This window comes from Littorina saxatilis, linkage group LG9 (genome assembly GCF_037325665.1).
Source record: "Littorina saxatilis isolate snail1 linkage group LG9, US_GU_Lsax_2.0, whole genome shotgun sequence".
In the NCBI taxonomy this organism is placed as follows: domain Eukaryota; kingdom Metazoa; phylum Mollusca; class Gastropoda; order Littorinimorpha; family Littorinidae; genus Littorina; species Littorina saxatilis.
This window is the reverse complement of record NC_090253.1, coordinates 28613548-28636066: the sequence shown is the minus strand read 5'-3', so window position 1 is coordinate 28636066 and position 22519 is coordinate 28613548. Positions and strand designations below refer to the sequence as shown.

The 22519-nt window shown below is 44.9% G+C and overlaps 1 long non-coding RNA gene across 3 annotated transcripts in view; it reads right to left on the bottom strand.

The window, feature by feature from the left end:
• Window positions 1–1148: 1148 nt before the first annotated feature.
• Window positions 1149–22519, bottom strand: part of LOC138975791 (uncharacterized) — a 40194-nt gene continuing 18823 nt past the window's right edge. For all 3 annotated transcript variants that reach the window (XR_011458749.1, XR_011458750.1, XR_011458748.1), the window contains 2 exons: window positions 5846–5972; window positions 1149–1305 (listed from right to left, as the gene is read on the bottom strand). This is a non-coding gene — a long non-coding RNA (uncharacterized lncRNA). The remainder of the gene's footprint in view (window positions 1306–5845; window positions 5973–22519) is intronic.

Sequence of the window (22519 nt, the reverse complement as noted above, 5' to 3'; positions counted from 1 at the left end):
CGGGGGTTGGGAGGGGCGGGTGGGGGGGGGGCGAAAAAGGAGAAGAGGGGAAGCAGGCGCCAATCTGCCATCAATACTGTCGTAAGAATTGTGACGACATACAAATACGGGTCAAGGGGCTGGATGTGTGTGGAGGGGGCAGAGGGGAGGGGTGGGGGTTGTACACTTGCGGCTGGTTGTGATGGCGATCATCTGAATAGTTGATTTTTGGGGATTTCTTGGGGTTGTTTTTAAGAGTGACACATACACAGAGAGAGAGAGAGAGAGAGAGAGAGAGAGAGAGAGAGAGAGAGAGAGAGAGAGAGAGAGACTGGGCCATTTACACAGAGAAAGAGGGAGAGAGCGAGCGAGCGACAGACAGACACACAGATCGGACAACAAACTTACACCGCAATCGCCCTACTTGCTCGTTCAGCCAGTTTCACAACTGTCACAGTCAATGGGACTAGCTGCACGTGTCGAATGAATGGACGAATATCTGTCATGGCCTTATTTATCGAGTAACAGCGATGGCTGACATGGTGGTGGGGAGAGGGGGGGGGTCCAATTTTGAGGGGATCGTTTGTTAAGGCAATTTGTCACGTCGTGTGACCGAAGCTTTTGTCCATATCCCTTCGACCTTTCATGCTACTGATCGTCAACTGTGTGTCATTTCCTACTTACCCCTAATTTGGTGCAACATTGCTTGAAAGTAGCGCATTTTCAGTGATCCTGTGATCGAGCTAGCTAGTAATTTTTCCGAACCAGTATGAATACACATTACAGAAACCGATCAATGAGTTGTTTTTTAAAAATTTTAACCAGCCCAGAACGAGAACACAACACACACAAAGACATATATTGAAAAAAACGTCATCCTGAGGTGGAGACAGTATATGGCACTGGCAACACGAGTCCTCAGAAAGCAAAATCAAGACAGGCAGACAGGCACACAGACAGACAGGCACGCACGCATTCACACTTACACACACACACACATACAGTGACACCAAAATGCACACCTCGAAGACGCATGCGCAGACAGACAGACCGACGGACAGACAGGACAACGGATGGACAGGACGATAGACAGGCAGACGGACGGACAGGATAACACAACACCCACCATCATACACACACACACACACACACACACGCCGTTCAGATCATCTTTCCTCCAACTCTTACCTTGATTCTTCACTTCAGCGAATTCGTTGTTGTAGTCGTCGAGCGTTTCCCGCAACTGTTTGTTCTCGATCTCAAGGTCTGAGACTCTCTGGGCCCGCTTCTGGGCCTGTATCGCCTGCTCCAAGACGGCAACCGGGTCTGGAATAAATAAGTACAAAAAACACTCTTAGAAAATGATGTATACCACTGTAAAAATGGGTTGTAGTTGTCTGAGACTCTCTTGGCCTGCTTCTTTGCTGGCTCCGTGACAGCCACCGGAAACAATAACGTAGGAAAAACTCTAGAAATGTGCGTCTGCCACTGTAAAAATATAGCCTAGTTCCCCCAGACTCTATGGGTCCGCTTAGACTGTGTCTGTTCTTCCTGCTCCAACACAGCAACTGGGTCTGAACAGGACAAGTTCATAGAAAAACCAGAGATAGTGCAAAGGGAACTTAAAAACGGGTCCTAGCGGTCCTGGAGACCGATCCAACACAGCCACCGGGGTCTGAAACGTACGAGTATAAGTACAGAACAACTATAGAAAGTTGTGTCCGACACGATAAAAATGGGTTCCAATGGTCCCAGACTCTCTGGGCGCGCTTCTGTGCATGTAAAAACGCTTTTTTTTTCGTGAGATTTTTTTCTTCTTCGTCACATTATGTTGAATGAAGCCATTATAATTTCCTCTAACAGTCAATCTGAGCGTGTTGTTACTCAGAGGTGATGCTGGGGGAGGCCGTGGTGAAGAGGAGGTATCACAAGAAAACCTGATTGTGACCACAACAACAAAGTCGAACTCCTCTATATATATGTGAGTTCATCGATGAGTTTCCTACCCCTCCGCGGGTTAGGGGGAAGAATTTACCCGATGCTCCCCAGCATGTCGTAAGAGGCGACTAACGGATTCTGTTTCTCCTTTTACCCTTGTTAAGTGTTTCTTGTATAGAATATAGTCAATTTTTGTAAAGATTTTAGTCAAGCAGTATGTAAGAAATGTTAAGTCCTTTGTACTGGAAACTTGCATTCTCCCAGTAAGGTAATATATTGTACTACGTTGCAAGCCCCTGGAGCAAATTTTTGATTAGTGCTTTTGTGAACAAGAAACAATTGACAAGTGGCTCTATCCCATCTCCCCCCTTCCCCCGTCGCGATATAACCTTCGTGGTTGAAAACGACGTTAAACACCAAATAAATAAAGAAAGAAAGAATAGTTTCCTTCCCTCCCTGTCCACACCATGATCCCCGCGGGTATGCTCTCTCTGGTACCCGTCTACCCCATTGTACAACTCCTTTCTCCAACCTGCGTCTCCCGCATTATTAAACACCTTGTCCCCTCCCCTCCCCCCCCCCTCCCACTCCCCCTCCCCCTTTCATCCCCGGTCCACCAAACTAATAATGATCATGGAGGGTCGAAGGCATCGAAGATGTGTCGGCAAAGGGCTCTCAGTGCCTGAATACGATTCCCCCCGAGTGTGTACAATGGGTCGCCACATCCACCCCATGTGTCAACAACACCCGGGGTATCTGTGGCTTCTACCCCAGGTACTCCTCGTTCCATCCCATACTATGACGGCATGCTAGCGCCAAAAGTGACAATTTACAAAGATTACACAGAGAAACTCATAGTTAAAAACATGGTGTATATAACCTTAATATTGCAAAGTAATAATCCAGACTGTTTGTGCTAGCTTCCTATAACTTTAACAGCATTCTAGCCAAAGAAGAATTCACGTATAAATCACAGTAATTCGCAAATAACTAAAAAGGCACCTGCTGATTGAATTGTACCTTGCGAGATAAAAGAATGATGACTTTTGGAGCACTAATATGCCAAACATGATCACTGCAAATACTGTACTAGCAATTAACACTTTCACCGAGAGTGCAACCAAAGCATACAAAAAGTAGTGTTGGCAATTCCTCACTGATTTGTTTACAAGAAGGACCATTAAATTATTTCAATTAACATGTTTGGCTTATTGTATAGCATACTCGCCCCAAAGTCTGATTTGATTACCTTCCAGGGTTTCAGTAATTGTGTTCTTCCTAAAATTCATACGCAACAACAAAGATCACATTTATTTGTGCAATGTATAACTTTTGGTGCTAAAGTGTTGCCATATATTTTTTCTGGACTGCCCGTGGACCTCATCACTACCCCTCTCCCTTTACCCCACCCCTTTCCCAGACCCCAAATCCTCTGAGCATCGACACCCCCTCCCCCCCCCCCCCCCTCCCCAAATCTCTATTGTGTTGGCATGAATCTCAAACAGTCCCCTTCTACATTTCAGGGTTTGATCACTAGCAGCGTGCATAATACCGGCTGACAATTTCCCTTGTTTACCTTCGGCCTTGATCGCTTTCGCCGTCTATATACACACGTGCTATCTAAAATATCTCAATAGCTTGCTTGACAGTCCTTCTTTTGCACCTTAGATCTTGATCTCTTCCACTGTCCAAATAGACATACGTGTCTGCTTAATAACAGTTTTGTGATCCACCTACGTCTTTTTAACAAGTGTCTTTTAGCGAAAGCTCTCCAACAATTAAAATCAAACGTGATCTATAAGTCACATCTCCATTCTTTTCCTGTGAATGTCATTGGCCGGATGCACCTGCCATGTAAAAATGCTTTGTATTTAACAGAAAAACAAACAAACAAACAGAAATAGAAATCCAAACAATATCATATATATCTTTTTAACTGATGTCGACATAGTTTAGAACTAAAGAGGTAGACAATGGAGAGAACTTCCTCGAACAAGAAAGATCTTTTGACAATCTTGTAAACAAGAAGGGCAAAGCCCATACGACTCACATGCTTGACCTTGACCTTTACATGACCTTGACCTTCAAATAACTAAACCTAGCAATGACATCATACACTAAGAACTGCTTTACACATTTTTCCTACCAAAATACATGTGACCTTGACCCAAGGTCAAGGTCATCCAAGGTCATGCAACACAAAGCTGTTAATTCAAGACATAGGAAGTACAATGGTGCTTATTGGCTCTTTCTACCATGAGATATGGTCACTTTTAGTGGTTCACTACCTTATTTTGGTCACATTTCATAAGGGTCAAAGTGACCTTGACCTTGATCATATGTGACCAAATGTGTCTCATGATGAAAGCATAACATGTGCCCCACATAATTTTTAAGTTTGAAACAGTTATCTTCCATAGTTCAGGGTCAAGGTCACTTCAAAATATGTATACAATCCAACTTTGAAGAGCTCCTGTGACCTTGACCTTGAAGCAAGGTAAACCAAACTGGTATCAAAAGATGGGGCTTACTTTGCCCTATATATCATATATAGGTGAGGTATTGAATCTCAAAAACTTCAGAGAAAATGGGAAAAATGTGAAAAATAGCTGGTTTTTAGACAACATTTATGGCCCCTGCGACCTTGACCTTGAAGCAAGGTCAAGATGCTATGTATGTTTTTTGGGGCCTTGTCATCATACACCATCTTGCCAAATTTGGTACTGATAGACTGAATAGTGTCCAAGAAATATCCAACGTTAAAGTTTTCCGGACGGCCGGCCGGACGGCCGGACGGACGGGGGGGACGGACGGACGGACGACTCGGGTGAGTACATAGACTCACTTTTGCTTCGCATGTGAGTCAAAAAGTGTATTTGTGTTACATTCGATCCTGACGCAAACATACCCAAATAACGAACCATCACATAAGTTATATAAAAAAAATTTTAAAAACACGTTCTGCGTTTTTTCTCTAAAAAACACAAGTTTCACTTCTTCTTTTTAACAAGTGTCTTTTAGCGAAAGCTCTCCCCTCCCATACCACCCCCACTCTGACAATAAGCATCCCCAAAACTTAAGACATATAATGCCTCATCCCTCTAAAACTGACTCCTCCCTTTTTTCAAACTTTTTTCTTTTTATATAAACGCGGAGAAGAAAGAGATAAGAGAGACAAGACAACGATATACAGGAAGGATGGGCCTGCAGCAACCGAACTCAGTACACAAGCGCTGCATTGTGCATAATGACATGCAAAAAGCTGAACGCGGCAACAAGGTGGTCGTTTAATGTTTGCACGCTGCTCGATGTGATCGTTTGGCAACAGGTGAACCTCGGGACAGAGGCAAACGAAGTGAGGGGTAGGTCCTATGTACATACTGTTGCGTTATGTCTGCTTATGAAATGGCTGGCCGATGAGGGAAGAAGACAGGAGAACAGACTGGTGAGGCAGCGAAGGACAAAAGAGAGAGAGAGGAGGGGGGAGGGGGGCAGAGAGAGAGAGAGAGAGAGAGAGAGAGAGAGAGAGAGAGAGAGAGGGGGGGGGGCAAATTGAATTGTAAGTATCATGAGGATATAGAAATACTCTTTCGATGCATGCGTTAGTGTCCGTTCAATCAAAAAAACTTAGGTAGTGGTTAGGGGTGGGGGTCGGAGCGGGGGAGGGAGAGACAGAAAGACAGACTCAGAGGGGGAAAACGCCAGAGATACAGAGACACTTGTAAATAGAGAGATAGGTACAGGCTGACAGATTAAAATGCAATCAAAGAACTAGACAAAGACACAGAACGGAGATAAGCACAAATAGTTCCAAATGTTATAATCTACTAGCATAGTATCTGGAACAACATCGAAACATCAACGACAAAAAAATACCCCCCCCCACCCCCCCCCCCCCCACCCCAAAGACGGAATATGGCTAACTAACCTGGGAGGTCGATGAGGCGTTTGTAGACGGAGAGGAAGGCGCCCTCTGCCGCCTTGCTTCTCTTGGAGAGCGAGTCTACCTCCCCTTGAAAGCTCTTCAGTAGCGGGGCAACCACCTTGCGAATGTCCTGCAACACACAGAACACAAGGCGTCTGTGATATAAAACTGCGAGTCGGGTACAAAGGAAATTGTTAAATTTATTGTTGTCGTCGTCGTTGTCGTCGTCGTCCTCCTCCTGCTTGAAACGTCACGTCACGTTACGTTACGTTAATTACGTTACATTACATTACGTCACGTCACGCCACATCAATCATCACCTTAACAAGCAATTATGTGTAATTATCTGTTCAGCAACCTGCTTGCATCATCATCATCATCATCATCATCATCATCATCATCATCATCATCATCATCATCATCATCGTCATCGTCATCATCATCGTCGTCGTGTACATTTTCATACGCAAATACATCCTGAGCTCCACCGAGTGGTGAATCGAACTGATCGAACAATTAATTACTTGACTGATTGAGGGATGCATTAGCTGGTTGGTTTGTTGATAGTTAGTAACTGGGTTTTATTGTTTGCCCAATGATTTGTGACAGAATGAGGTATTGATTTCCTGCAAACTTCAGTCCAGTAACGTACACAACAACAGCATCTGCTAACCCATTCTCAGTGTTCCGAGATAGGGCTCTATCAGCCTATTTCCACAAACAGTCAGAACAACTCCTTATTCTCCCAATCCCATCCCATCTCCCCCCCCCCCCCCCCCACCAAAACTTACATCTTCTTGCACAGACATTTCCGTTTTATATTGGACAAGACATGAAATGCTTGACAAGAAACTGTGGAGATCAACCAGACGCTTCGTTTCATTAATTATATCCGGCACTAAACCCAATCCCGTCAGCTTAGAGCAAGCCATATTTTCTGGTACTGGGCTGACTTGAATACCACAGGCGTTGGACAAAAAATGCAAGGGGGAGGGGGAGGAGTGAGAGGAAGGGTAGGGTTGGGGGAGGGGGATGAGGAGGGCTGTTGGAAGCGGTGTTGTTAAAATGTAAAGACATTTACTACTACTACTACTACATCCTTATGTCGATTGAACAAGACAGAATGAACAGGTCTATTTATTCTCAGTGAGAGAGAGAGAGAGAGAGAGAGAGAGAGAGAGAGAGAGAGAGAGAGAGAGAGAGAGAGAGAGAGAGAGAGAGAGAGAGCATTGCATTTCAGAGAGAGAGAGAAAGAGAGAGAGACAGACAGACAGAGAGAGAGAGACAGACAGAGAGACAGAGAGAGAGAGACAGACAGAGAGAGAGAGACAGACAGACAGAGAAAGACAGAGACAGAGAGAGAGAGAGAGAGAGAGCGAGAGAGAGAGAGAGAGAGAGAGAGAGAGAGAGAGAGAGAGAGAGAGAGAGAGAGAGAGAGAGAGAGAGAGAGAGAGAGCGAGAGCCTCAATGATCTGTCTGACCATGAACTTTCCGAAATAGAATAAAAAAAAATCCACCAACACCAAAGCCCTCTTCAAAACAAAACAGGTCGAAATCTACGAGAAAAACAAACAAAATCAAGGCTTATCACAACCATTTCCATTGATACGCCAACAACAAGTCCCCTTCTGTCCCTGTGCCCAATAACATATTGTTTTGACACTTGCCTTGTTGCCTGCAACAAACACACTCGGCCCAAGCCTGCTGATTACATCTCCAAATAGCTGCCATGTGGCAAAAAACTACGCGCACCTGCCAATAACATTGATCACTTCTCAAACACACGCATAATTATATAATTTGGGATCGGGGATAGGGCAGAAGCGATGCCGAATGGGGGCGGGGGTGAGGGGTAGAGAGAGAGAGTGAGGTAGAGAGATAGTGAGGGATGGAGAGAGAGAGAGAGAGAGAGAGAGAGAGAGAGAGAGAGAGATACATATATACATATATATAGAGAGAGATAGAGATGGAGGGAGGGGGAGAGGGACGAACGGACATAGATGCACGCACGCACGCACTCACACACACACACTCACACACACACACACACACATAGAGGACCTGCAAACACTATTTCGATGCCATGATCGACAGAAGATAGAAATATGTCCAAATGTCACGCAAGCCCCGCTGAATGGTGTCTACGGTACACGCGTTGCTGACACGACCATGATTCAATACGCCTGCCATACAGCGGCCGGGAAACAAGGCGTGAATGGATTCAATTTGTGGGCGTTGTTGACGTCAACTTGGGCACCACTCTCTGTCAATGATATAGGGGCAAATCGAAAGCCTTGTCATAATTTATCTATTCTCTTTGATTAACTTCCAAACCCCACCCCCCCCCCCCCCCCCCCCCCCCCATCCTACCTCAGTTGAACGATCGGTGTTCTCCCACATGCACATGACCTCGCAACACACGAGCATGCAACCGCCTTGGCACACTAACAGACAGACATACACACAGACACGCACACACACAATTCTAGAATCTCATTCGCACACATCACTCGCGAGCGAGGGAGGGAGGGAGAGAGAACAGAGAGAGAAGGGAGAGAGAAAAGAGCGAAAAGGGAGAGAGAAAAGAGCGAAAAGGGAGAGAGAAAAGAGCGAAAAGGGAGAGAGAGAGAGAGAAGGAAGAGAGAGAGAGAGAGAGAGAGAGAGAGAGAGAGAGAGAGAAAATTCGGATGAGAGGCTCGCGTGGCCGGTTGGTGGGGAGGGAGGGAGGGGGGGGGGGGGGGTGGAGTTGGGTCAGTTCCATGATATCATCGCTTTGTGACATCATAAAAACATAGACCGAACTGTCACCCACAATCCTCTGAAATCCGAAACAGCCACAGTTTCACACAAGACTATCTGAGTGACCGACAAACCTACTCGATACATCATGACCAACTCCAGTGCTCAGATACTCTGTGTGTTACGGTTTTTCGGAACTTCTTACCCCAATCTCCGTTCATATTTTGTAATCATACGCAGTCTACGTGTTATCAAATCCAATAAACATCCGAGCCTGGCTGCGATGCAGAACCAGACGTGCTTATCTGACCAAAACTTCAAAATGCCCAAAACCTTCCAGCGGCACAAAGAACAAGGATCTAACGGGAAATAGAACGGATAGGAGAATATCTCAAGAGTGATGGAAAGAAAACCTACTTTTTTAGTGTCGGGGAGGGGGGGGGGGGGAGGAGGAGATATCCGGGTCCACAGCCAAACGCCATCACACATCACCTCCCACCCCCTTTCCTACCCCCCGCCACTTCACTCCAACCCGAGTTTTGCTCGGTGTGTGTTGGGATCGCGTACATGTGAGCAGTGCGCGGGGTCATCCAATAAATCAAGGGTGTCGTGGGTTCTCGAAGCCGAGCAGGCCGCGCCGGGCCGACAAATACCAAAGACTCTTCGAGAGCTACGCTGTACGTCGCCGCCAGATGGCGATTCTAGCATGCGGAGTGGTATGGGGGACAAACAGGATAGACCTGCAAGTGTTGCCAAGAACGAGCCACGTGAAGTGCTCGATACACTTTGCCAAGCTGTCTTTTGGCTCTCCTGCCCATCGACCAATTATGTGTCCATCACATCTATGCACTGATTCGATACATAAGGTTTGCTCAGCTGACCTTTTGGCTCCTCGGCTCACTAGCCAATTATGTCAATGTCCATCTAATCCTTGTACTTGATCAAATCGTTACTTTGCGCAATAACTGCGTACATGTGTGGGTCCAACTTAATCATGTACAAAACTCATCTTTCCACATTCTTCAGGGTCATTAGATTCTTCTCTTACAAACTGGCCGCTGAGTGCCAGTAATTAACACGTGCAAGTAGTGTGAGCATTCTCTGTTTGTTTGTTTGTTTGTTTGTTTATTTGTTGCTTAACGTCCAGCCGACTACGCAGAGCCATATCAGGACGAGGAAGGGGGGGATGAAGGGGGCCACTTGTCAAGCGATTCCTGTTTACAAATGCACTAACCCATTACTTGTGTCCCAGCAGGCTTTAGTAAAACTAAATTAATACCTACTGGAAGATTACCAGTTTCCAGTATGTTAAAATAGGCTTAACCTATCTACTGCTGGACTTACATCAGAACACTAACAGATTAAACTATACATGAATCGCGAGACAAGCGGCAAGAGAAGAGATTTTTGGAAAAAATACAGGTGAATGAGCAAGAAGGCAGAAAAAAGAAAAGAATTCATGAAGAAAAAGAGAGCATGACAGGAAAGAGGAACCAAAAATCTACCTAACAGCAAACTAGAAAGCTCCTGCGGTTCCAAAAACAGGAGGGGCCTTTAATTTCATAACCGCAGTGCCCCACTGCGGGATGAGCATTCTCTGTGTAAGTCTACATGGTGTCCAATCCCGTTCTACAAAATATGATGCTTGTTTTCTCGGCTGACACAAACTGGCCAATACTGAACATCATGGTGAGGTGCCGAGAAGGGAAGCAAATGCCGCGCGCATGGACGCTCGGGCACATAACACGGCTAAAGACTTTCTTCCACGGGCAGTGTACTTGAAAACTGATCAGAATCGACTACAAGTGGCATGCACATCAAGACATCAAATTGTCAGGAAAACATCAAAACAGTTTCAGCAAGTAATAGTATACTTGATTTAAGACAATCATGATTGACAGCCGTCCAAAACACCGGGGGGGGGGGGGGCTTGTTCCCGCAATGTATTGGGGCCCAAAATAGTATTGACACTTAACGATACAGCGATCGAGATCAGTAATCATCATTAAAATCACTTCTGTACTGCCATGCCTTCCTTTGATCAATAATGGAGTAGGCAGCATCAACAGTACACGACAGCGATCAATACTTTACAGAAACAACAGGTTTCAGTACCCTTTCCTGCTTTTCAAACAACATCATACTCACAGTGACACACACAAGCGCGCACGAAGAGGATACACACACACACACGGAACGGCATCAAAAGTCAAGATCATGTTTCACAAACCCCCCCTCCCCGCCCACCTCCCCCACCCCTTTCAAGCGATCAATTGGCTGATCTGGCAATGAGCGGACTCAAAGACACAGCTGAGGTAATCAAAGCTGTCAGGCGTTCCTCAATGGATTTCTTTGTTCGATCCAACGCGTGTGTGATCCATTTCCCAGATGCTGCTGCTATTGCCCTCTCGTGGGTTCCACTCCGCTCTTGTTGTCCTACTGCTAACCCTTTCCCTGTTCAGTCATAGCTTGGACTTCCTTGAAACACTGGATATAGGTCTTTACTGTGATGTAGAATTACTGCACATGTGTGTGTCGGGGGGTGGGGGGTTGTGTGTGTGTGATGGGAGATTCACTGTGTGTGTGTGTGCGTGTGTGTGTGTGTGTCTGTGTCTGTGTGTGTGTCCGTCTGTCTGTCAGTGTGTCTGCCTGTATGTGTGTGTCAAATGTCCTGGCTTCTCTGAATTTGGCTTGGAGTGAACAGTCGGTTTTCCCTTCACACACTGATCAATGATATTTTTAAATACCGAGTGGTAAACAACCATGCTGATCATGCAAAAGAAGAGGCTGAATGAACAACAACAATTACTGAAGTAGGACCACGTGCGTGACATTCAAAATACAGACGTACAGAGCATCACAGGAACGAGTGCGGTTCGGGTGGTACCGAAGTTGCTCTGCACTATGTCGAAAGTCCCCAACAATAATGTCAAATAACACGAAGTACATAGTCAAATGTTGCTGCAAGAAATTTCAGTCAGCAACAGTTGCCTAAAACATAATGTCGAACAGACGAGATTATCCTATTATCTACGTGAAACTGACCCCACTACGCGTTCCATACTGATGCTAACTCTTGCTAAGTCCTAATTGTCTAAAGCATACGAAAGTGAAGACAACAGTAGTACACCACAGTCGACCAGAGTATCCAGCTTTCCCCTGTCTTACATGCCCCCAATGGCATTGCTTGCATGTGGTGTTTCCACTCGGTTTTCCCACTATCAGTTCCGAACACCTAATTCTTGAAATCGATCTCTTCCGTTCTTCCGCAGTTAGGAAAGAGACTGAGACAGACCATAGTCAGCAAACCTGACATCCATGGCCAAGAACACACACTACCCTTCAAATCCAGCCACTCGACAACCAGTGCCCAGACGACGATGCTATCAAAATAACACAAAATTACCCATCAAACCAAAAAATCAAAACACTCACGATGGCAGCCAGAGGGCCTGGCAAGCGACAATCCAGCCCATCATCATTCCATTTCACACAATACACACACAAAAAGCGCGGGCAAACAAAAAACACAAGAAGAAATGGTAAGGGTTCAACCCCCACAAAGAATCACGAGAAGGGGCAAGCTCAGCAACTATAACTACCGAACCAACTACAAGCACTGAACTCCCCAGCCTATACGAGCCGAAGAGATCACAAATCGACCCCCTACCCCCTACCCCCCCCCCCCCCCCTCCCCCAAAGCCAGCATCGAAGCCGGAGCCTGAGTTGCCGATCTGGGACTGTGTGGGGCAGCAATACAGTTCAAGCCAATCGTAGCGGTACACACACACACACAGCATCGCAAGCACAGCCACTGGCAAGTATGAGTATGTGGTAGTGTGATACAAACCGATCGTCTCTTTTTTTCTTTTTCTTTTTGTACCCCCCCCCCCCCCCCTCCCGTCCCCAATCCCTTCCTCTTTCTGCTTTCTCCAATCTCCTCCTTTTTTTTCTTTCACAGTGCTAGAACGAATTCCACAGATGGGTCCCATCTATGCCATTCGTTCACTGTGCTCGAACCAGAACGGCAGAAATGCGAAAACGGAGGGGGAGAATGATTTAGTATCAGCTCCGACTATAAGAACAGAGAGACAAAGACAACAGAGGCCGGAGACGGGGCAGAAGGAGAGGGGAGGGGGGGGGGGGGAGAAAAAGATTGAGTGAGTAAGAGAGAGAGAACGAACGAACGAACGAACGAACCAACTTTATTTTTCGAGGGTAATGGAGAGAGAGAGCGAGAGAGAGCGAGAGAAAAGGTGGGAGGTGGGGGGGGGGGGGTAAAAGTAAAGATCGAGAAAGTTGTCAGCGATTGTTTTTTGTTCAATGCCAGTCACTTCGTACACACCGCTCCAGGCTCCTTTTGAAATCCGATCCACGTGTTCAAGACCTCCTATTTCAGCCCCCCACCCCCATCCCCTTTCCCCACACCGCCCCCCTCCATCTTGACTGGCTATAAACGCTGCTTATCAAATCAGGAGGGTCGCAGAGAACTGCCATCTCTCCCCCCTTTGAGAACAAGTTGAGCTTTGTAGCGCCAAGTCGGCACTGAGACACTGTCGGTAACTCAATCCCTCTAGATGGAGAGGGCTGATGATTGAATCGGTTTGGGAGTCGTTTTCTCAGGCCAATTATTATGTACGGAGGGACGGGGGCCGCGTCCTTACGCTGAGATGCCTTGTTTTTTTTTGCATGGTAAATGCTCTTGGAGAAGAAAACTTACTGTCTGTGTGAGTGTGTATGTGTGAGGTTAGTTGGATAGTTTACAGTAGGTCATTCTCAGTCTCTCTGTCGCAGGGCCACACACACACACAAGAGGACACATTCACCCCTCCCGTTCCGCCAAACAACCCCTACCCCCACCCCTTTCCTGAAACAACATAAATACGTATAGTCTTTTACATCCAATAATCTGCTACAACAACATTCACAGTCCACAACTACTCGTAACTTCCCTACTCCCTCTACATCCCATCCCCTTCGAAACAATACCTCGACATACAAAAAAACACCGATAAACAATCACCATGTAACCTCACACCGAATTTGTGCGATTCTCAGTTTCTCCCCATCGAGCATTCATACAATAGGACTAGTAATGTGCGCACCACGTGGCTAATGCCAGACTGGGCGATATCAAGCTGAATAGCGCGAGCGCCTGAAACAATCGTTGCCTTCATGTCTTCCCCCGATAAAACCGCGTAACGACCGCAACATGTGCTTAGCAATGGACCCCAAACTAATTTTTATGGGTGCCCGATTTAATCGGTGAGGGTTAGTGCTGATAAGTGAACGCTGTAGATGTTGACAAGAGTCAATGGGCTCTTATGTGTGTCAGTTACATTTTTTTCTCGCAATCTCCCTACCCACCCCCCACCCCCACCCCCCCCCCTCTTACCCCCTTCCTCTCTGTAAAAGAATACTTACTTACTGCCTTTCACGCCTGGTGGCGTGTAGGGCAGCGTCTGTAAAAGAATGCATAAACCAATTTCCGATGACAACCAACCAGTTTCTTCCCCATACATTTCGTTTCCCTTTTCAGGTGAGGCGATAAAAGTACTTCATATTTTGTTTATTTTAATTTTTATTGTAATGTATTATTTTCAAATTCTTTTATTTTACTTGATTTTTGTTTTCTGTAGTTTCTGTGCCAAGCTGAGAGTCCCTTCTTCAGCACGAGTGGGGCGCCGAGCGAGAAAGGCTCAGACTCTCTGATTGACCTGTAGAAATCTAATAAGAAGATGCACCAGCAGGGTGATGACCCCCAAAGTCCAATTAGGCAACCCTTGTTGTTACAAGTGTGGCCACGAGTAGAGAGGGAGGAGGAATGGTAAGTAACCCAGGTAATTGGGGCAACAAACACACGGCACGGTACAGCTCTGTGTTCTTCACACAGAGGTATAAGAGTGTAAAAGTCAGTGACTGCATGGCACCGCCTGGTAATTGGTTCCAGACTTCGATGAGACGCCAGCGTGCAATGCAACGTTAGCTGGGCCGCTGCAGCAGTGACACGGATGCTGTTCTTCGCTGTGGAAACTTACTTCATTTTTTGTGTGTTTTTGTTGTTGTTTCTTGTTGCTTGTTTTGATTTCTGGTTTTTTGTGGGTAGCTTTCGATTCCGAGTCTGGGTTTGTTCCGGAAGTGGAAGGAGAACTTGAGGGGAAAAAGACGGGAATAAAAAAACCCAAGGAAAACGGTTATCAAAAGGAAGGGTTTGACAGCCGGACAAAAAGAAAAAGAAGACACAGACAGAAAATCACTTTTGGGAACACCCACAAAGGAGTAAAACGAAAGTTAGACAAACATACTTTTTTCTAGCAGCTGGCACCAAGACACACACACACACACACACACACACACACACACACACACAACAAAAACCCACCCCATCCCCACAGCACAAGACAAAAATGGTGAACTCGCATGGGATTGAGATCGCAATCAGGTGATTGTTCAGTCATACTGCCGGAGACTAAGGATTAAATCCTAAAGAATTTATTTTATAATGGCTGCGCTCAGCATGGAACACTTAACATGCATACACAATTCGACTCCATTTGAAGATCGCACGGCCGAGATATGATCGATTAAAAGTTCGATACAGAGAGATCATGGCATCACTCGCCTGCCATTCTGCAGCAGGAAGAGGGGGGGATGAGGGGGTTCCTGGATAGAGGGTAAGGGAGGCTGGCTATCAGTAATCTGATCGCCGTGACCGCGCGCTCGCCGGATGCTCTCACCATAACTCTGGTCTGACAGCACAACCTGTCTTTGATACCATCTTGCTGGAATCTTCACAGTTTGATTATTTGAAGCAGTTTTTCACTTCAGTCTTTGTGATACACCAGAGCTGCATGGACGTTTATTTGTGGTCATCTACAACTTTAAAACAATGAAGGTTAGTTTTGGTTTGACTATTCCATAAAATACTTTAACTGAAGGTTTTACTGTCTGTACTGCCGCCTGAAAAACTCTCTTTTAGCAAGGATTTGTATGGCTGAACATTCCAGTCAAAATTCCTATTTTCATGTGTTTTAGTTGTTTTCCTCTAGAATCAACTGATTACATAAGTAACATGCAGGACGCACTATATATTATTGTGGTATTTAATGGTGGTGCTGTTATCAATGTTGAACATTACAAATTTGTGTTCATGAAAACTATTTTACTTGCAGCACTTCAAAGGCTACCACAATGGATGATCCATTAAAAACCTGTCCAATATGCAACGAACCATGTGACGTCGAGTTTAATACCCTGGGAAAGAAAGGATGTGCAAGTATGTTCTCTCTCTTGATTTGTTTCAATTCTTATGATAAATTTGAGTTTCTTAGTGTTCTGTATACTATAACGTTTGTTTGTTTGTTTGTTTGTTTTATGTCCTTTTTTTATTTTGTTTGTTTTTGTTCTTTTGTTGTTTTTTCCCTTTGGTGTTCTTTTACATGTTGTGCTGTATTTGTAGTTTGTTTATTACTGGGTGTCATCCAGTGAGACTTATCAAAGCAAGTGTGTGGGGTCATAGCCGGTTAACAAATTGCGTGCTTCTGTTGAAATGTCTATAAAAAAGAGTTTGTAGTGAGCAATGTTATTTGTTTGTTGATACAGGAATCAAGGATTCGAGCCAGAGAAGACAGAACAGAACCGTTCAGCCTACAGTTGGTCAAAGGGTGCATATCGAGTGTCGAAGGGATTACACCAACGACAATAATATCGAGAAAGACTTAAGACAGCAAAACAGAGATACCGATAAGACTGAGCTTGGAGAGCGAAGCACACGATCTAAGCAACACAGATTTGACTTTGCAAGTTGCTGCTTTTTCTGTGGGACTCGGGTAAATCTTTCCAAAACACGTGGACCTGATGAGGCATACAGAGTCAGAACATTATCTTTACAAACTGAAATTTTGAAAAAAATGTGACGAAAGAAATGATGAGTGGGCAGATATCGTCAAGGGAAAGCTTGAATTTGCAAGAGACCTGCATGCAGCAGATGCTGTGTACCATATAACTTGTAACTGTAACTTCAGAGCGCTTGGTCTGTCAATTCCCAAACGTTATAATGACAAGCCAGGTGCATACGCACTGACAAACGCTCCAAGCCGAAGTGTGGGTAGACCACCGGACACTGAAAAACTTGAAGTTTTTGAGAAAACAGCAGAATATCTCATTAACCACGATGACGAACAGATCACCATCGGAGAGCTTGTGCAGAAAATGCAAGAGTTCAGTGGAGGGGTTGGTTACACCACCAAATGGATGAAGGAAAAGCTCTTGGAGAGATTTGATGAAAAAATCATCATAGCGAACATTCTGGGCAAGTCTAATGTTGTAACATTCCGCACAACAGCTAAATCCATTCTTCATGATTTCTACAATTCTCCGAAGACTAATGACGACGAAAGTGAAAAACTGAAGCTGGTGAAAGCTGCTGCAGCACTGATAAAGAATGAAATAAAAGCTGCTTCTGCAACGACAAACAAGGAATATCCAACATCAGAGGATATTTCTTCAGGGGCGTACAACCTGGACTTTGTTCCCCAGTCCCTTCAGCTTTTCCTGCGTTTGATTTTCAGCGAAAAAGATGCTGACAATAAAATTGCATCTGTGGGACAAGCAATTGTCCAGGCAGCTCGACCTAGGGTTGTCATCGCCCCACTTCAAATTGGACTTGGAGTCCAAATGCACCACCATTTTGGCTCCCGATATCTGATCGATGTGTTGAATGCGATGGGCTTCTCGTCTTCCTACACAGAGGTGCAGAGATTTGAGGCAAATGCAGCTGTGTCCCAAAGTACAGATATTCCAGGATGTGCCAAGAATGTGATTCTACAATACGTGGCTGACAATGTGGATCACAATTCCTGTACCTTGGATGGATACAATTTTTTCCATGGTATGGGAATGATTGCTACCACAACTCCTGGAACACGACGAACAACGCCTATTCCTAGGTTGGATGTCACCTCCAAAGATTCAAAAGAAAAGGGAACAATTGACATCGTGTATTTCCAGTCAAATGCAGTTCACTTTGGGAACACTACATACAGGGAACTAGAAAACCTGCGAGCTGTTGACCCATCTATACACCTTGATGTCTTGTGGAAGGTGGTGTGGCCGCTGAAGCCTGCAAGACCTTCATGGTCTGGAACGATGCAGGCTGTCCACAACGACCGTCACCCTGGTAAGTCGAGCGTTTTCTTCTTGCCAATGATCGACATGAACCCTGGTGATCTGACTTGCATTCATTCTACACTGCTGTTCACGGCGAAGGAAGCAAAGAGACATGGCTCGACTCCAGTGCTCACTTTCGACCAGCCCCTATTTTGGAAAGCCCATGAGATCGTCGCCAACAAACCTGATGATGCTGACTTGGCCTCCATTGTTCTAAGGCTTGAAGGTTTTCACATGGAAATGAGCTTTTTGGGCTGCATTGGACGTTTGATGGAGGGCAGCGGTCTGCAGGAGGTGCTAGAACTGACATATGCACCAACAGCTGTCAACTACATGCTTCAAGGCAAGGCAGTGTCCCGAGCAGTTAGAGGCCACTTTCTGGTTGACTCGGCTCTGAACGCACTCCTGACCTCACAAACGTTCAAAATCTCTCTGCCACTCCCAGACCTGGATGTGACACTAAGTGACGTCTCCATTGAGGAAATTGATAGCACAGATGTACCAGAAGATGTGCAAATTGCTGGGACAGTGGATGATATCGCGCCATCAGCAAATGAAGATGCTCCTGTCTCATGTGAGGAGCCTGATGGGGACCTTGCCCGTGCAGCCAACATGTGGGACTTGTTGATGAGTGGAGCTATCCCGCTAGGAGAAGTTTGCGTTGATGAGACAATCGCATCGATTCAGCTAAAACTAGAACGCCAAAAGCAAACCCTCAAGTGCCACCCCACAGCTGCACTGTGGATTCAGTACATGGACATGGTTGACATTCTGCGCAAGTTCCTCAAAGCTGAACGCACAGGAAACTGGGACCTGCATCTGTCCACTGTCCATGAAATGATGCCTTTCATGGCAGCAGCAGGGCACAACCTCTACACCAAATCCCTCCACCTGTATCTCCAGGACATGCTGCATCTGAAAGAAACTCACAAGGATGTCTACCAGAGCTTCCAAGCCGGTCACCATGTACGCAGGACGGATCGATGTTGGGCAGGCCTTTCTACAGACAGATGATTAAGAGAACAACTAGCATTGCTCTTTGGAGAATGTACAAATATGTATTGGAGACTTTCTTTATTTCTATGACTGTGACCGGTGTGAGATGTTTTTCAAATGTACAAATGTGTATTGTAGCCTTTCTTTATTTCTATGACAGTGACTGATGTTGTGAGATGTTTTTCAAGGGACATAATTATTATCATTCCTGTTGTTTCCTGATTTTTTTCTGATTACGGAATGTGTTCACAGATATTTGTATTCAGTGAATGCATTCATTGAGTGTTTTATGACTGCTTTGATGCTCAATTCTGCAGTCTGCAGTCGACCAATGCATGACTAACGCTGTGAATACATTATTGGTCAATAATGTTTATGAATGTTGTGCAATGTTTGTGTAATGATGTTGGAGTTATGTGCTTTGAATTTAAAATGTTGTCGATTATTTGATTATGTGATGCTTTATCTAATCAATTGCCTTGTTTACGTTTGTTGTTTCATTGCTTGTGTTTGAATGGTTTGCTTTTGTATACCCTGCTCCCTTGTCACGCGGTAGACTATCCAGCGACTTCCTGACATCATTCATCTTACTTTTCTTAGTTTACACTGCAAACTTTGTGGCCTTTTTACATGTTGCTTGAGTGCGCTTACATTCTCCTGTACATGAATACTTACGTTTTTGTAGAACAAAACCTTCACAAAGATGATGTTTGGTTTAAAATGAGTACAGTATTCTACTTTTAGTTGAAAACAATAAATATGACCTTGTGTACCAATTACTTTGGAATTTCCCCTCTGTGTGTGTGTGTGTGTGTGTGTGTGTGTGTGTGTGTGTGTGTGTGTGTGTGTGTGTGTGTGTGTGTGTGTGTGTGTGTGTGTGTGTGTGTGTGTGTGTGTGTGTGTGTGTGTGTGTGTGTGTTTAGTGCGTGTATAAAAAAAATATTCGTTATGCTGCTGAAAATGATTACACAGCCTTCACTTCACGCATAAACAACAAATTTGACCTTATGACCCAATGACCTTGACCTTTTGATTTTTAATATCTTAGACATTTTTTTATATTGTAATCATAAACTGTGACTTGCATGTTATATTTGATGTTCGTGGTGTCAAAACAGTTCAGACAATGTAAAAAACGTAGAATCGCTTTGTGACAAAATACACACTGACAAACACACTTGATAACTTTTTTAAAAATAATTATATTTTTCTCGATTTTTGACCAGACATACTACAAACATAGCAGAACATGAATCTGAAAACAGAAATTCTTTAGCAATAAATCCTTGGTTATGGTGCCATTTTCCGTAGACTGACTAGGCAATGAGTCAGGGAACCGAATTAACGCTCAACTCCACAAAACGTAAACAAAAAGATGCCGCCACAGAACTCCTAATTCTACGGTTCAGCCCCCAACACATTAACAGTCAATTCATCATCGGCTGATCTGATCCAAGTGGCGCCATCGGGGAACACCCCTCCCTGCCAGTCCTCCCTCCTCCCCCCATCTCTCTCTCCTGCTACGCTGCCTTGAAGAGCTGTGTCCCTATTTTTAGGGAAATCACATCCTTTTGAGTCGGCTTGTATATTCTATACCACAGGCATAAGAAAACAACTGTTTCCGCAAAAGGGTCTTCGAAGTACCATATCGTCAAAGAGCAACAGACACCCCCCCCCCCCCACCCCACACAGTAAGACAACCCAAATCTCATCTTGAGAGAAGAAAAAACAGCCTCGAAAAGAAGGAAGGATCGACATTTAGGCAAACTTACACCAACAAACGGAGTATAACTCCCTGAATGGCGGGAGGAAAAACGAGTATATACGTACATAACAGACCCGTCGTGCAAAAAACAACAACCAAGTACACGTGGGAGTTGCAGCCTATGAACCCAGAAGACAAAGACGTTCAAGAGGTAAATAAACAGGTGATATGGACAGAAAATCTAAATATGTTGACTCTTCAAAATTGAGAATTAAAGCTCCTCACTGGAAACTGTGGCCTTTTAGGGACACGCTTTGATCATAGGCACCCAAGAAATAATATAGTTGGGTGGACTGTTCTTAGTTTTCCATCTTCCTTCAACCTATTAGGCTATTCGGAACCAAATCAATTTAAACCTTTCCATATCTTTGGGTTCCGCCAAACACAACAAGTTATAAGCAAACTTGTGTTTTGTGGTGTGCCTGCGAGCGGTAAAGTGTGTACATCGGTTGTGCCCGTAGTTGAGACGCCGTGTGATTGGTACGGAAGTTGAGAGGCGATACGATCACAGACTGTGCGGCCAGGCAAACGCCGTTTGACGACCCACGCCTAGTGCCACTTCGACCGCGTATGGTGGCCTTCTAGCAACAAAAGGGAACATTATAAAGATCGAAGTGATGGTGTTTTGATGACTCGACTAAGCTGCATCAACTATCAAACTTTTTTTTAGCTTTTTTAAATATAAAGCACGTTTGTAAAGCATAGCTTGCTTTACTTCATTACTATGGTATGTATGCGGCAATGTTCTTAGCAAATTATTGGAGTACGTTCTTCAAGCTAAAAGACCAGTGCAAGGTTACCGATGTCCTGTGAGATCCAAAGGCATCGTAGTTGAGATTTTTGGCACAAAAATGATAGAGACGTCAGTATTGATCTCTGACTGAATAACCATACTCTGACTCTAAAAAAAGAGAGAGAGAGAGAGAGAGAGAGAGAGAGAGAGAGAGAGAGAGAGAGAGAGAGAGAGAGAGAGAGAGAGAGAGAGAGAGAGAGCTCTTCAAGTGTCAATGATAAAGATTGCTGTATTCGTTATGCTGAGGTGTATGGTTCACTATTTTGGCGGCAGACTAGCTAGGTAAAAACTTCTCTTTTTTTAATAAATCACCTTGCAAAATATCGGAAGTTCAACACTGTTCTCTGTAACTAAAAGCAACAAAATCCTAAAGACCACTTTGTAATTCTCATTTCTGGCACTACTATGCCGCCATACCTTCTCTCTGTCCTCTCTTTCTGCCCTCAATACGCTCCTCAATAAATTTCACGTCTTGCTCGCTCTGGCAGCCAAGCACACCGCCAGTCAAGCGAGTAAGTTATCAAACACGACGATGGCTGTGAAGGAAGGAAGGAAAACGTTGTGTATGAGCTTCTCAAAAGCCCAGCAAGATGTCTTCATAAAAGTCTTACTGGCTGCTGCTTCGAGAACGACCCTCCTCTCCCTCCCCCTCCCATTTTCAGAAAAACGGTTATGTCGTCGGTTTGATAATACAGATTTCGATTCAAAAGCGCTGAAAGGTTGCTTTTTTTTAACAAGTTTGAAAGGAGTAAAGATTGTTTAAGTAACCCGATCAGGTTACCAATATCCTCAGCTTTGTTGGTGGTTACAGTTACTTTCTTCTGCGCCAGCCAAGCGTTGAACTAAACGAAGCCATTTGTGAATTAATGGACCAGCAACTCACTACGAAGCTATCAAAGTATTGCGCACATAAAAAGAGTTAGCTGTTATTTCCCATAGTGACTTGTTATATACAGATTGATTGAATATTTTCAGGATTCCCTTCGCCAACCCGAACCTACCAGCACCCCACCTCGAAACTACGGACTTGGGGTGGAGGTGTTAAAAAGGGGTGGGGTGGGTGTGTGTGTGGAGGGGCAACGGTATCACGTGCAGAGTACCAACGGTAAAACCGAAGATGGCACATAACTGCTGAACAACTCACTTGCTCGAAAACAAAAGTCATACGGATGGAAAGACCCTCCTGAACTTGAAAACTTAAAAAACCCACATTGTA